At 41.9% G+C, this 14349-nt stretch overlaps 1 pseudogene across 1 annotated transcript in view; it reads left to right on the forward strand.

Moving 5' to 3' along the window:
- Positions 1–14349, forward strand: part of LOC309551108 (putative cation-transporting ATPase 13A4) — a 143829-nt pseudogene that overhangs the window by 42843 nt on the left and 86637 nt on the right. Inside the window, exons 5-8 of the transcript XR_014226181.1 lie at positions 2402–2482; positions 6702–6771; positions 11325–11459; positions 11842–11914. The product of XR_014226181.1 is annotated as a putative cation-transporting ATPase 13A4 (transcript). The remainder of the gene's footprint in view (positions 1–2401; positions 2483–6701; positions 6772–11324; positions 11460–11841; positions 11915–14349) is intronic.

The raw sequence follows: 14349 nt of genomic DNA on the forward strand, positions 1-14349 counted from the left end.
ACATTTAAAAATGTCCATAAAAGGATAATATTACAGATCAGTGTCAGCATGAATAGTACACAAAGTGTAGCAGCAAGATCAGATACATAGGAGAATTAATGATATCAGCATATCAAAAGTGAATACAAAGTTCATGTAAAGTGTTGCCTAGTGTTGGACGAGTGGTTCAGACCAAGCATAAGTTTGGACCGAACATAGCCTGTTCGCCCATCTAGCGAACACCCAAATTTGCATTACGCTGCACAGTGCATTCTAAGCCCTGATTGGGCAAGTTTTGCCCAATCAGGGCACAGTGAATAGCTGGTTATTAAGGAGTGGGCCTGAAAGTCGGCTGCTGCAAGGGATGAATCATCGGTTGTCAACGGCTACCCCACTGACAGCTGAAGGAAAAAAAAAAAAAAACATTGCTGTCAATAGAAAAATGTGAAAAAAAAGCATGCCCCCCCCCCCAATCCAGCCTGGGTCCTTTGGGTCTGGTATAGATTTAAGGAGGAAAACAATGCCAACATTTAAAAAAATGGGGTCCCCCCAAAATCGATACCAGACTCTTACTCAAGCATGCAGCCTGGCAGGCCAGGAAAGTGGGGGGCAAGCGAGCGGCCCCCCCTACTAAACCATACCAGTCCACATGCCTTCAACATGGAGGGGTTTGTTTAGGCAGGGGGGCCCCTCACCCCATGCACCTTGTCCCCATGTTGATGGGGACAAGGGCCTCTTCCCCACAACCCTGGGCTGTGGTTGTGGGGGTCTGCGGGCAGGGGGTTATTGGAATCTGGAAGCCCTCTTTAACAAGAGGGTTCTCAGATCCCACCCCCCGCATTTAAATTAATATGGGGTACATTGTTCCCCTACTTATTCACCAAAAAGAAAGTGTAAAAAAAATAAATAAACACACACAGTTTTTGACAATTCCTTTATTAAAAATTTAAAAAATAATCTTCCCCCGATGTAGATCCCTCATCAATCATGACGCCTGACCCAAAATTAAAAAAAAACCTAGCCCCTTACCTATTTAACTACTTCTGGACCGGAAGGATTTCCCCCCTTAATGACCAGGCCATTTTTTGCGATTCGGCACTGCGTTATCTTAACTGACAATTGCACGGTCGTGCGATTCTGTACCAAAAAAAAAAATTGATGCCCTTTTTTTCCCACAAACAGGGCTTTCTTTTGGTGGTATTTGATCACCTCTGCAGTTTTTTGATTATGCGCTATAAATGAAAAAAATAGTGATAATTTTGAAAAAAAAGCAGTATTTTTCACTTTCTGCCACTGTATATAACATTCCCAATAAAAAAAAAATTAAAATCAATTTTTTTTCATCATTTTTGGCCAATTTGTCATTTGCCACATATTTTTGGTAAAAAAAATCCCAATAAGTGTATTTTGTTTGGTTTGCGCAAAAGTTATTGCGTCTACAAAGTTACTAAAAGTTACTTTTTGAGTTAAGAAAGGAAGGGGTTATTAGAAATGGACCTCATCAAATAAGATATTGCCCTAAAACTGTAGGTAAATAAGAGTACCAGAGCCTTTACTAAGTGGAATAGTGGGTTTGATTCCCTTCCTGGGAAATTAATCAGCAATCTAAACAAAGTAATAAAGTAATAAAGTAATTAGGGGGAGAATAACTACTGCAACCTGCATATAACATTAACCAGAAGTACATAGATGCACACCAGTAAAGAAATGATAAAAGCTTTATATAAGAATATTAAGAACAGTACAGTAAGAAGAGAATAATAACAGTACATACATCCAATGTACTAACAGGTGTTATCAGCTAAGGGGCCAGATAGGAGTCTCAGTGGAATTATACACATAAACCCGGGTATATTTAGTTATTAATGGAGATACCTGCAGATGAATGTTGCAGCAAAATCCAGCTGAAGGGGCCCCTGAAGATGATTCGGCGTCTGTTTTTGTGTCAGAGACCTGAAGACAAGATCAGCGATCATAAGGGTATCATCCAGCTGTCCTCCAACCAGCCTGGAATAATCTGGTCCAAGTAGCATGGACAGAATATATGGCTGAGACTTTCTCTCTCTCTCTCCCCTTCCTCCTTCTGAGGCTTCCAAGCCAAAAGCTAGAGAGCTAAGTGCTCACATAATATATGTACAGGCATTTACAGCTTCAGGCAGTAGACAGTAGTAGATCTCTCCATGTACTTGAACAAAATGTGTTTTTGTTAAACAAGAGTGTAGTGTCATTTTGAGCAACCATAAATGCTTTGGATTGAAGGGGTTTATACAAACATATACTTACATATACTAACAACTGCTATTTAGCTGCAAATTTACTATGCACAGCATCATAGCTTTTATTGTACTGTTCCTTATGTGTAATAAGTGTGTGCAATGTCTACAGAACTTTTTCTAATGTTTCTCTTCCTAAACCAATACAGAATGCTGGAAGACACCTACACTTGTTCACAGATCCATACAAGGTTTGGTTTAGGTCTAAGTATAAAGGATCAGAAATTAAGGTATGAACTTGTTTACTTCCAATACAGTGATGGTATGTATCATTCCTAATGTTACTGAGATTTTATATATATAGTGTAAAGAAGAATTTTAAATTACTGTCTGTGTGCCCAGTGGGAAAATTCACCCTCTCTCTTTGCCCTGGAGTTGTCACAAGAGGAAGAGGCAAGGGTGAAATATCAAACAGATACAAATGGTTGGAGGACAATTGTCTAAGAACAGTAACATCCATAGCAATAATGTTACTTTCCTATTTTGTGGAAAGCTAAAAAAAATGCTGTAATACACTTGAACCTGTTAAAAGAAATCAAATATATTTAATTGCATAACCAATACTATTATTTGGTATTAGTATTATTAGTAATAGATGGGAGATAATTTACAAAAAATGTCAGATACAATCTGTATACTGGCTGCTGACCCCTACAGAAAAAAAAACAAATATACTTTTGTATTTTTTTCACTTTGGATAGAGTAAGGGAGGGTTATAACCCTTGTCCGTTTTTTTTTTTTTTGGCCCTCTGTAACCCATTTGGGCGATTTAACTTCACTTCCTGTCCCACAACCAAAACAGGAAGTTAGAGGAAATGCCTGCAAAGGGAATACATTGGGGACCTGCAGGTCACCAGAACTAGTGGCCCCATTGTAAGATTTCCCCTCCATTACTTTTCTGGGGACAACCAAAAATGTGGGATTTTCTTTTATTTTCACGTTCATTAGACAAAAAAAATTGTTTTGTTTTGTTTAGATTAGATTTGTTAATCTAGTTATTTAGTTTAGTTAAATTTGATTAATTCATTCAATTTGTTTTCGAGATGCGTATTCGGAATTCATATTCGTAATTAATTTTATATCTTTTTCAATATTTCTTAGAATTTACTGACTTTTTCAATTCAAAATGCTCAAATCTATTCATTTTGAATCAGTCGAATCGCAAACTTTAGATTTTTTTTTCGATTTGAATGTGGCAAAGTGAACAAACAAAAGAAAAATTTTCATCAAATGATTACAATTACTTTTTAAATTATATTTGGCTTAATAAAAACAGCATTATTTTGAAATGGTGCTCTAATAACACACACAGTCTTTGATTTCAAAAGTATGATTACAGTTTGAATTTGACTGGAAGTCAATGTGAAATTCTATTCGAATTTCAATTAGAATTTCAGAAATTCGGACGAATTTAATTTCATTATTCGGAGCATTCTGTAAAAAATAATTTATACTGCAATTCAGGTACTCGGATATATCCGAACCTCCGAAATAAAGAAAAATTTGTCAGAATATTTATTTGTAACGAAACGAACCACGCATGTCTAACTTTCATGGATAATGGTAAGCAGGACAAAAAGTGAGGGTGAATCTCCCTACACAGACATCATTAAACACTGACAGAAGTTCTAATCCCTCTCCACTCTATTAAAAAAAAATGCCTTTAGTTATACTTTAACTTTGAGGCAATAACTGTAAGATTCCTTAATTGGAGAGAGAAAGTGCAAGTGGGGTGACGGTGGATCATTGAGATCATTGAGATGTCTGTTGGCACGCCATGGTTTATGCCATTATTTTAACCACTTTACCACTGAGTACTTGAATAGTACTGCGGCAAAGTGGCACGATCCCGTCTGACGACGTGTCAAAAATGTCAGTCAAGGGTCCGATCTGTCCGCCGCAATGTCGCAGTCCCGCAAAAAAAATCGCAGATCGCCGCCATTACTCGTTAAAAAAAAATACACCAAAAATGACATAAATCTTTCCCTTTGTTAGTAAACGCAATAACTTTTGCGCAAACCAATCAAAATACGCTTATTGCGATTTTTTTTTACCAAACATGGGTAGCAGAAAACAAATTGGCCAAAAATTTTAAAAAAAATTGTTTTTTACATCTTTTTTGGGGGGAATTTCATATAAAAAAATGTTAAAAATATTGTTATTTTTTTCAAAATAAATGCTCTTTTTTTGTTTATAGTGCAAAAAGTAAAAATCGCACAGGTGATCAAATACCACCAAAAGAAAGCTCTGTTTGTGGGAAAAAAAGGACATCAATTTAGTTTGGGTACAGCGTCGCACGACCGCGCAATTGTCAGTTAAAGTCGCACAGCGCCGAATCGCAAAAAGTGGCCCAGACGTAAGACAGCAAAATGCTCTAGTGGTAAAGTGGTTAATGGACCCCATTGGCCGTATCTCAGGGGAACAATTATAATTGTCTCAAAAATGTAACCTGTTTGATCAATTCTTAACTCAGAGCAGGAAGTCATGTTGTATCTGAAGCATCTAAGTGCCTTTAAACTTAAACTTGTATTATGATTTGATCAAAATCAGATGGATTATGCAACAATCATCTCATGTTTATGAGCATTTTTGGGACAAGTTAGGATTTTTCTCTTGGTATTGAACTTGAGGACCCTGCATGTCCTTCCAGCTTGTGGTTCAAAAGAAAGCTGGAATTCGGTTCTCCAGCAGTTGGAAAGTCTATCTATATTTGATTCTAAGAATTCTCTAGATAATCTGCATTCCTTAGCTTATTGCATTCACGTCAACAAGTGTGAACAAAAGAGCACATTATTGTCAAATTCTGAGTTTTAGGAAGGATTTTTTCAATGCTGGCATTATGCAACCTTAATTAGAAGCTTGAATTGCATTGAATGGTATGTCCTGAATGTGCACCTAGCTTTAATCGATAAAAAGTCATCTTGCTTACAGGTAGGGAACATAACCACACCTATAAGACCGCACATCGAAAGCTAATCAAGCATTATGAAAAAGTCAAGGTTATGCATTATTTATCATCTTACAAAATAGTTTGCCAGTGTGAGTGTTTGAAGTTAACTTTCAGGTCTGACAATGAACTCACTGTCCTAAAGGATGTGTAAACATGAAAGACTGGATTAGCACAGAGCAATAGGCTTTTACAGGAACATATCTGAGTCAGAGCTAGAGTGCTTTTATCAGCAAGGAGCATGATCTTTGCTAATTGCTGAGTTATAGGTCTGACTCAGAAGGGGGTGGGATGGACCCCCACCCAGAGACCTCTGCTTCCGCAAAGAGAGCAAGAGTCCTTTCATGCAGCATTCTGACAGGGGACAGGCTTTTCTATTCAGGTTGTGGCTACATTTTAAAGAAAACTATAACTATTATGCACCTGGAATATATTTATTAAAAGTTAATTTGGGCTTTAGGTTAGCAGTATGTTACACCTTAAGCCTATACACCTTAAAGTGTTACTAAACCCGGGACCCTACATTCACTATATCTGGTCTCCCACAGTACACATTGCATGGAAATGCAATTAATTTTGTAAATGAAAACTGCAAAATACCTTTTCTCATCAGCAGTTAGAGCAGTCTTGTGGTTTCTATCAATGTCCAGCAAATCACTGGTTAAAGCTTGTAGGAGAAGTTTTCTGACTGACCTATGAGACTGCAAGACCCCTGACCCTCTGTCTAGACAGTGGTAATTGGCCCTGTGCTGATCACATGCACCCTCCCAAGAAGAAAAAAAAACCTCTCTAGCAGTACACACCAAATTGAGCATGTGCAGCCGGACTCCATAGACTCTGTGTTATCAGGAAATTATCAGGGGACAGTGGAAGGAGGGGAGACAGGATCATACAGCCTTTTTACAGGATTACATAGTTATATAGTTACATAGTTTGTGAGGTTGAAAAAAGACATAAGTCCATCCAGTTCAACCTATGATGTGTGTGTGTGTTAGGATTAACCCCTTAGGTTCTACAGTGAGTATAACAAGTGTGCTTTACTGTATATACAGACTGATTTTACTGTTGTGGGTTTAGTTAAACTTTAAGCCAAAAATGCATGTGATGTTCATTATTTATTTATACTCAATACCATGACTTCAAATGATCCATGGAAATTGCTTAAAGTAAGCGAGCTGCTGAGAGCCTGAGCCGGCTGCTCCCTGGCCCTCCAGAGCTCAGCTCTTCAGTGAGTGGGGAGGGGGCAGAGCTGAGAGCTGTGACTGACAGTCAGCAGCTCTCTGCTCGGGGAGCTGTCAGAGCTGAGCGATCGGCGGTGTTTGATCGCTCGGTTCTCAGTGCATCGGCGCCGAGGGACAGATGCTACATCCACCTAGGTAAGTATAATTGGGGGGGGGATGGGGGGACGGACATACAATTAAATATTCTGTATGTTGTCAGCAATGAACAGCTGTATATAGGTGACAAGAAAGCTTAAAAAATTAATCTACTTTCCTTTGCAGGAGGACTGTTTGTGGGCCAAATGCTATTGAAGTTGAAATTGTACCAGTTTGGAAGCTACTCATTAAAGAGGTTATCATTATTGTTTTTTTTTTTAATAGTGCTTGATATTAGTATTTATATGGGGGTATACACACACACACTATTAGAGTTGGGCGACCAGTTTGAGCCGAGCAAAATAAATCGCCTGTTCGCCCATTCGATGAACACCAGAATTAGCGGGGTTCTGTGCCATTTGCAGACCAAGTGCCCCACATTGCACTGCCCAATCAGGGCACAGTGAATAGCTGGTTGTTAAATAGTGGGCTGGGAAGATTCTTAACAAGAAATGAGTCATCAGCTGTCAACGGGCTTCTCTGCTGGCAGCTGAATGAAAAGGAAAACATTGCCGGCAATGGAAAAAAGTGAAGAAATGGTGTGGGGGTCCCCCCCAATCCATACCAGGCACTTTGGGTCTGGTATAGATTTAAAGGGGAACCCCACACCAAAATGTTGGTGTGGGGTCCCCTCCAAAATCCATACCAGACCCTTATACTAGCATGCAGCCTGGTAGAACAGGAAAGGGAGGATTAGCAAGCCCCCCCTCCTGAACCATACCAGGCCACATGCCCTCAACATGGGGGGGGTGCTTTGGGGCAGGTGAGGCTCTGCCCCCCCACCCTAAAGTACCTTGTCCCATTCTGATAGGGACAATGGCCTCTTTCCAACAAGCCTGGGCTGTGGTTGTGGGGGGGTCAGTGGGCAAAGGGCTTATCGGAAACTGGTCACCAGATCCCTGCCCCCCCCCCCCCATTGTGAATGAGTATGGAGTACACTTTACCCTTACCCTTTCAGTGTCAAAAATAAATAAAGACAGGAGGCAGTTTTTAAAAATTCCTTTATTTTAAAAAAAAAAAGTCCCCCAATGTAGATTCATCATCAATCACGATGCCTGCCGGACTGCGGGACCTGAAAAAAAAAAAAAAAAAAACGCTCCGTCCGTGACAAAGGTGGTCGTTGATGTCACAAGGCGGCGGTGCCACCAGGTGATGTCACCAGGTGGCCCAGCCCCTTTCCTGTTTAAGAACTGTCAAACAGCAGGTCAGACATTCGGTGGTTAGCATTGTTGTGGGTAGAGCGTTTTTTTTCCCCTGGTCTGGTGGTGCAGCTGGTGTCATGATTGATGATGGAGCTACATTGGGGGACATTTTTTTAATAAAGGAATTGTCAAAAACTGCCTCCTGTCTTTATTTATTCTTGACACTTTTTTGGTGAATGGGTAGGGGTACAATGTACCCCATACTCATTAACATAGGGAGGGGGTTTGGATCTGGGGCCCCCTTGTTAAAGGGGGTTTCCAGATTCCGATAAACCCTCTGCCCACAGAGTGCAAGAATTACAGCCCAGGGTTGTTGGGAAGAAGACCCTTTTCCCCATCAACATGAGCTCCCTCCATCCCAAAGCACCTCCTCATGTTGAGGGCATGTGGCCTGGTATGGTTTCCTGACTTGTCAGGCTGCATGCTTTGATAAGGTTCTGGTATGGATTTTGGGGAAGATAAAAAATGTTGGCTTGGGGTTCCCCTTAAAATCTATACCAAACCTGAAGGAACCCCCATGCCATTTTTTTTAACATTTCTGTATTGCTGGCGATGGTATCGCATTGCCGGCAATTTAAATGTAATTTTTTTTTCTTTATAAATGTAAGTTTTGCTGCAGCAGGTTCTATTCACGGTACAGATGCGCCACCTTACAGGCAGACTAAGGGGACCCCCCAGACACTATATTTAAATAAATGTTTCATTTTTATTGTTTCAATTAAAGGATCAATAAAATCACTGCTCCTATGCAAAAAAAAAATCAGTACACCTCTGACATACAATTATATTTCCCCATGTTTTGTCTCCTTAGGCCTTGTACACATGCTGTAGTGGGTGAGGGGTTTAACCACTTTCTGACCTCCGCACGACTATCTACGTCGGCGGTCAGCCCCTCACAGGCAAAGTGCCGTAGATCTACGTCGCTCGCCTGTGAGGCTCTAGGGGGCGAGTGCGCGCTGCCGGAGGCGCGCTCCCACCCCCGCTCGCTTCCTAACATCTCCGCGCTTGTGACTGGCGGACCCGATGTCCGCCGGTCACTCGCGATCGTCGGGTGGATTCTCCCCTGTGTAATGACAGAGATCATAAGGTTCTGCTATGCAGGATCGTATTTCTCTGATTTTACATGAAAGCCACGCCCCTTTACAGTTAGAAACAGGCCCCTAGGGACACACTTAACCCCTCCTTCTCCAATAAAGTTAACCCCTTCCCTGCCAGTGTAATTTTTACAGTAACAGTGCATATTTATAGCACTAATTACTGTAGTAATGTCACTGGTAACCCCAAAAGTATCAAAAATGTCAGTCAAGGGTCCGATCTGTCCGCCGAAATCTCGCAGTCCCGCAAAAGAAATCGCAGATTGCCGCCATTACTCGTTAAAAAAAAAAACAACAAAAATGACAACAATCTTTACCTTAGTTAGTAAACGCAATAACTTTTGCACAAACTAATCAAAATACGCTTATTGCAATTTTTTTTACCAAACATATGTAGCAGAAAACAAATTGGCCTAAAATGTTAAAAAAATTTGATTTTTAGATTTTTATTTGGGGAATTTCATATAAAAAAATGTGAAAAATATTGTTATTTTTTCAAAATTTACGCTATTTTTTTGCTTATAGCACAAAAAGTAAAAATCGCACAGGTGATCAAATACCACCAAAAGAAAGCTCTGTTTGTGGGAAAAAAAGGACGTTAATTTTGTTTAGGTACAGCGTAGCATGACCGCACAATTGTCCGTTAAACTCACGTAGTGCCGAATCGCAAAATAGGGCCTGGTCAGGAAGGGGTTAAAGAGAGCTGGCAGTAAAAATTCTGTCATTCTTTGTGCCCAAGGACCAGCAGGTGTCACATTCAAAGTACCGTACAAGTGAATAGCTGTACAAGGCCACACACTTGTTAACACAAATGCTTCTGTGCAATGGTGTTTACCCAGCACATGTATACAACATATTTCCTGATTGTGGAAGTTTCATGTTTGGAGATATGGTGTTAGTAATTGCGTGGGCAAACAAGCATCAGCATTTTAAAGAGTACAGCCACGTAAGTCATTCACTTGTAGGACTTCCTTTATGAACTGACATAACAGTGCATCTGCTGCAATGAAATCCCTAGCAGTGTTATCAACCTTGCCTATTTTTATTTGGATAAACTAAAGGCCCGTACACATGTAGCGATTGTCGGCCATAAATATTCGGCCACCGAACGATCGGCCGATTGTCGGCTTGTTAGTATGATGCTTCCGACAACCGACTGCGACTTTTCGGCCGAACAGAATCTGGTGTGCAGGCTTTAAAATTTTTGTTGGCCAACACCAGGACGGCCAATTGTTCCTCAGTCAGTACAGAATTCAGCCGACAAACAGCAGATGAGCAAGACTGGGCATGCTCAGAGAAGAAAAAACACACGGAAAGTTAACCATCACATGACATCACTTCTGCAGTCGGCTGTTGTTGACCGACAAAATTCGTGTGCAGTCTTTAGCACTTTTCAGCCGACAGGACAGCACCGGACAAAAGACGGCCGATCGTTCGGCCGACATTCGGTACGTGTGTACGGGGCTTTAAGAGCACCTTCTACTCTCCTGATTTCCATAAAATAGGGTGGAGGTGATCAGTAGTCCAGTATTAGAGAACTAGGCTGAGCTGCTAAGGCTGCATGGAATTTCAGTGTACCACAGGCAAAAAGGAGCTCACTGGATTTCAACAGGGATAAAACATACGTAAATGTGTATGTATTAAAGAGATGTAGTGAATATATATGTATTTTTTGTTTGCTCAAACATGTGTTGTAATATGTGAAAAAACAAGAGGAATGCAAATCTTGCATATTACATCCTACAGTCTAGTAGGTTATAATATCATTTTCTTAAAATGTAATTTTATACTAAAATAATCCAATGTTTTATAAAGTATTGTAGTACGCAAGTATATTTTTCATTAAAAAAAACAGGATCATGTATTTGTTATAGACTGCTCAGTGACAGGCCCAACTCTTACAGAGCTACAATATTCAAGCCTCAATTTACATACACATCTTAAGCTGACCATACACTGTGTGAATTTTGGTCTTGTTCCTGATGAATTGTCTGAAATCCATTTCAAGTGTTGCCCTGTTGGCCCACTTACCCCTCAATTCCTTCTGCTAAAAAAATCAAAGGAGCTGGGCCAACAATTGCTAGGGAAATAGTGGCTGCATCCAGTCAGATGCAGCCACAGTACAGGTATTCTGATAGAATAGCTGCTTGCTGTCAGAATTCTGTAGCCCAGCAGGGGGTTTGTCTATACTTGCTGTATAGCGAGGATAGAGAAATTTGTTAGATGTCATTCATTCAGCCCACAGACTGAACAATAAAAATGTATCAGTGTATGGCCAGCTTAACTGAGATGAGTGACCATACAGACTTTTGATTAAAGAGAGAGACAATCAGAAAGTAAACAGTTTCTTCCAGGTTCTTCAACATTAGAGAGAGATTCTTCTATACAAAAATTTCCATTATTATCTCTGAAAGTACCAGTTTATTTACACAGTTTTATCTTTTTTTTCCCAGGTTTTAAATCCATTCTATTTCTTTCAAGCTGGAAGCCTCAGCCTGTGGCTAGCAGAGGGATATATTGAATATTCTATAGTGATTATTGTGATCACTGTGCTATCCATCATTCTGACTGTCTATGATCTGAGAATGGTATTGTATATTTTAATTAGTTAGTATTGATCACTATTAATAACAATATCTATAGTGGCAAACCTGTCCACAAAAAGGCCCTGCATCCTTTGGTAAAGATAGGGGGTGTAATAGAAAATATATTTTACCAATGATTCCATAGATCCCATTACTCTCTTACTGGGTAAATATTACATTTCCTTTTTTTTTTTTTTGTTACAAAGTAAGTACCCACATATATTTTAATTGCTCTGGGCCAGGAAATACCCCACTATATACATACCATTTTGTTTAAAGATTAAGTAGAGGTTTGAAAATCGGCCTTTGTCCCTGAGCTCCATGTAACGCTCTTTGGGAATTCTTAGATTTAATCGGTTGTCTATTTTCTTCTATTTCTACATAGCAATCTGTGAAACTACATCGGCTGGTGGAATCCAATAATAGTTCAGCAGTCACTGTGCACACCAGTGATGGGAGTAAGTAAAACTCTAAGTTGGGGTTGGAAATTATTTTTCTGAATTGGCCACATGAGAAGCTGAGACTGTTGTAGAGGGTTGAACTTAATTCCTAATTTTGGACCTGGAAAGGTCCGTAAGTGTGTAAACATATAGAAAACAAACTCTTGGCTCTAGGAATAATAGGTACAACTGCTCATGAAATGGGTCTCTTTCAGACAGGTAAAAATGGGTGGCTGAGTTGCAGTTTTACAGCACCCCCAGCAGCTCACATGAACTGTAAAACAACAGCCAGACTGGGCCGTTCACATGACACAACTGTAATGCTTTATTTCCTGGCTGCTGCATTTTTACTTGGGGTGCAGCTTTTGACAAGTGCCACTACTTTTCAAACTTGCCCACTGATTTCAAGGGGGCCACATCCCAACCGTATGCAATGCATCGGAGTAAGTAGTAATTTGGAATTATAGCATTAAATCAGGCAGTGAGTAGGCAACATAATACCTCCTTACTGCCTGTCAAATACACTCTGTAAAGCACTGTGACTGGAAGGAGAGATCCTGAGATCAATACAGCGGGGATGTCTGCAGAATCTGACCTAAAGTGAAGAACAGGCGTGTGGCTCCTTGGGTTTATAGAATGCAGGCGCTAACACAGGAAGAACTTGGCCAGGTAGCAGAGTAGTAGGAGAGAGTCAGGATCAGGGGTGGACTAACCATTCGGGTACTGGGGCACTGCCTAAGTGCCCGGGAGCCAGTAGGGGGCTCCATGATGATGGCACGCATGGATGCAGCAGCTGAGGTGCGATATTGACAGATGCCCCTCCCTTGGTCATTGTAGATCCTAGGGTTCTCCCTAACCTGCACTGACAGCTCAATGAGTGGGAGAATGAGGGGGATCAGCTCTTCTCCTTTCTGCTGATAACCAGAGGAAGGCAGCACCGAGCCCTAGCCTTTGCAGACATCTACCTCCCACCACCTGGGACACGAGCAGTCCTGTCGGGGAGAGCAAGGGGAGGAGAAGCAGGCAGGCACACACATAGTAAACAGTGATGTTCTCCCTCCTGATATGGAACTTACAGGTGAGGCTCTGTAGACAGCCCACGATCCGTGCTTGGCTCGGGGGCATGAGACGAGAGGCATCAATGAACATGAACAGGGTGATTGTAGTGCAGGAAGAAAAAGAGGTGGATGGGGTGGTAGGTAGGTTAGGGAGGATGACAGCATGGCTCCCCTTAACTGTGGGGCCCCCAGTACTGAATGATGGGAGTGCTGTCCTTTATCACTTGGTCTCAGCCAGACAGTAAGTTTTTACAGCACACTAGTTGATAGAGACCCCCCTCCCTGCTCCTCCTCTTGATCTCCCTACCATGCTGTAATACTGCTCCCAGTGCCACCTGGCCCAGATCCCTTCTCTCCTCACCCCGGACCCAGACTTTCCTTTCCCCTTAAGCTCTGTTATGATTGCCAGAACTGCTCATGTCCCAGGTGGTGGGAAGTAGGTGGTTGTGATGGCTGGAGCTCGGTGCTGCTTTCCTCTGGCTGTCAGCGGGGAGGAGGAGAGCCGATCCATCCCAATTTCCCACTCACTTTGCTGTCAGTGCAGCTTAGTGAGAGCCCCTGGAATCTACATCAATTGGGGAGGAGGGGGATCTGTCACTACCAAACCTCAGCTGCTTCTTTAATGCACGCTGACATTTTCTATCATATGGCCTCCTACTGGCTACGGGGCCCTTGGGCCTTGTTGACACCCACACCACAGTCCATGCCTTGTACACCAGGAAGGAGCTGGGTGGGTTTAGTATGCTGCCATCAATTGGCTCCAGGAAAGGAAAATTACAGCAAGTATTTGATACAATTTTCCATTTTCCTGGCATGGACATGGCAGCACACATTTAGTAGTCCCAGGGGCGGGCTGACCATTAGGGCAATCTGGTATTGCCCGAGGGCCTTGTGCCAGTAGAAGACCCCATGATAGAAAATAGCATGACAGAGACTCAGCAACTGAGGTGTGAAGGACCTCCAAATGAAGTGTGGGGGAGATGCCTGTCCGTTGGGATGTGTGTGCTCAGAGGAGGAGTCGGGGAAGAGAGAGAGAGTGTGAAGTCAGTGTGCTGGGGAGGATAATTGAACTGGGGCTGTGAAGCAGGAGTGTTGGAGGTATCCAGCCACTGAGAATCGGTCAGTTTGAAGCTGCTGGGAGGCTGTCAATCTGGGGAGCTGTTGATCCATTGAGCTACTGGAGCCATTAAAAGCCAATCTGTCAAGCTGTTAAGCTGGAGCCTCTGGGATGCCAAGCCTCTGAACCGCTCAGCCACCGGGGAGACCTGAGGTGAAAAGATAATGGGGGAATGGGGTGAGAAGATAATGGGTGGGTGAGGAGACAATGGGGGGGGGGTGTGACGGGTGAGGGGATAATGGGGGGATGCTGTGACAGGGTGAGGAGATAATGGGGAT

The sequence above is a fragment of the Pelophylax lessonae genome (genome assembly GCF_965119305.1).
Source record: "Pelophylax lessonae genome assembly, chromosome: 3".
Classification (NCBI taxonomy): domain Eukaryota; kingdom Metazoa; phylum Chordata; class Amphibia; order Anura; family Ranidae; genus Pelophylax; species Pelophylax lessonae.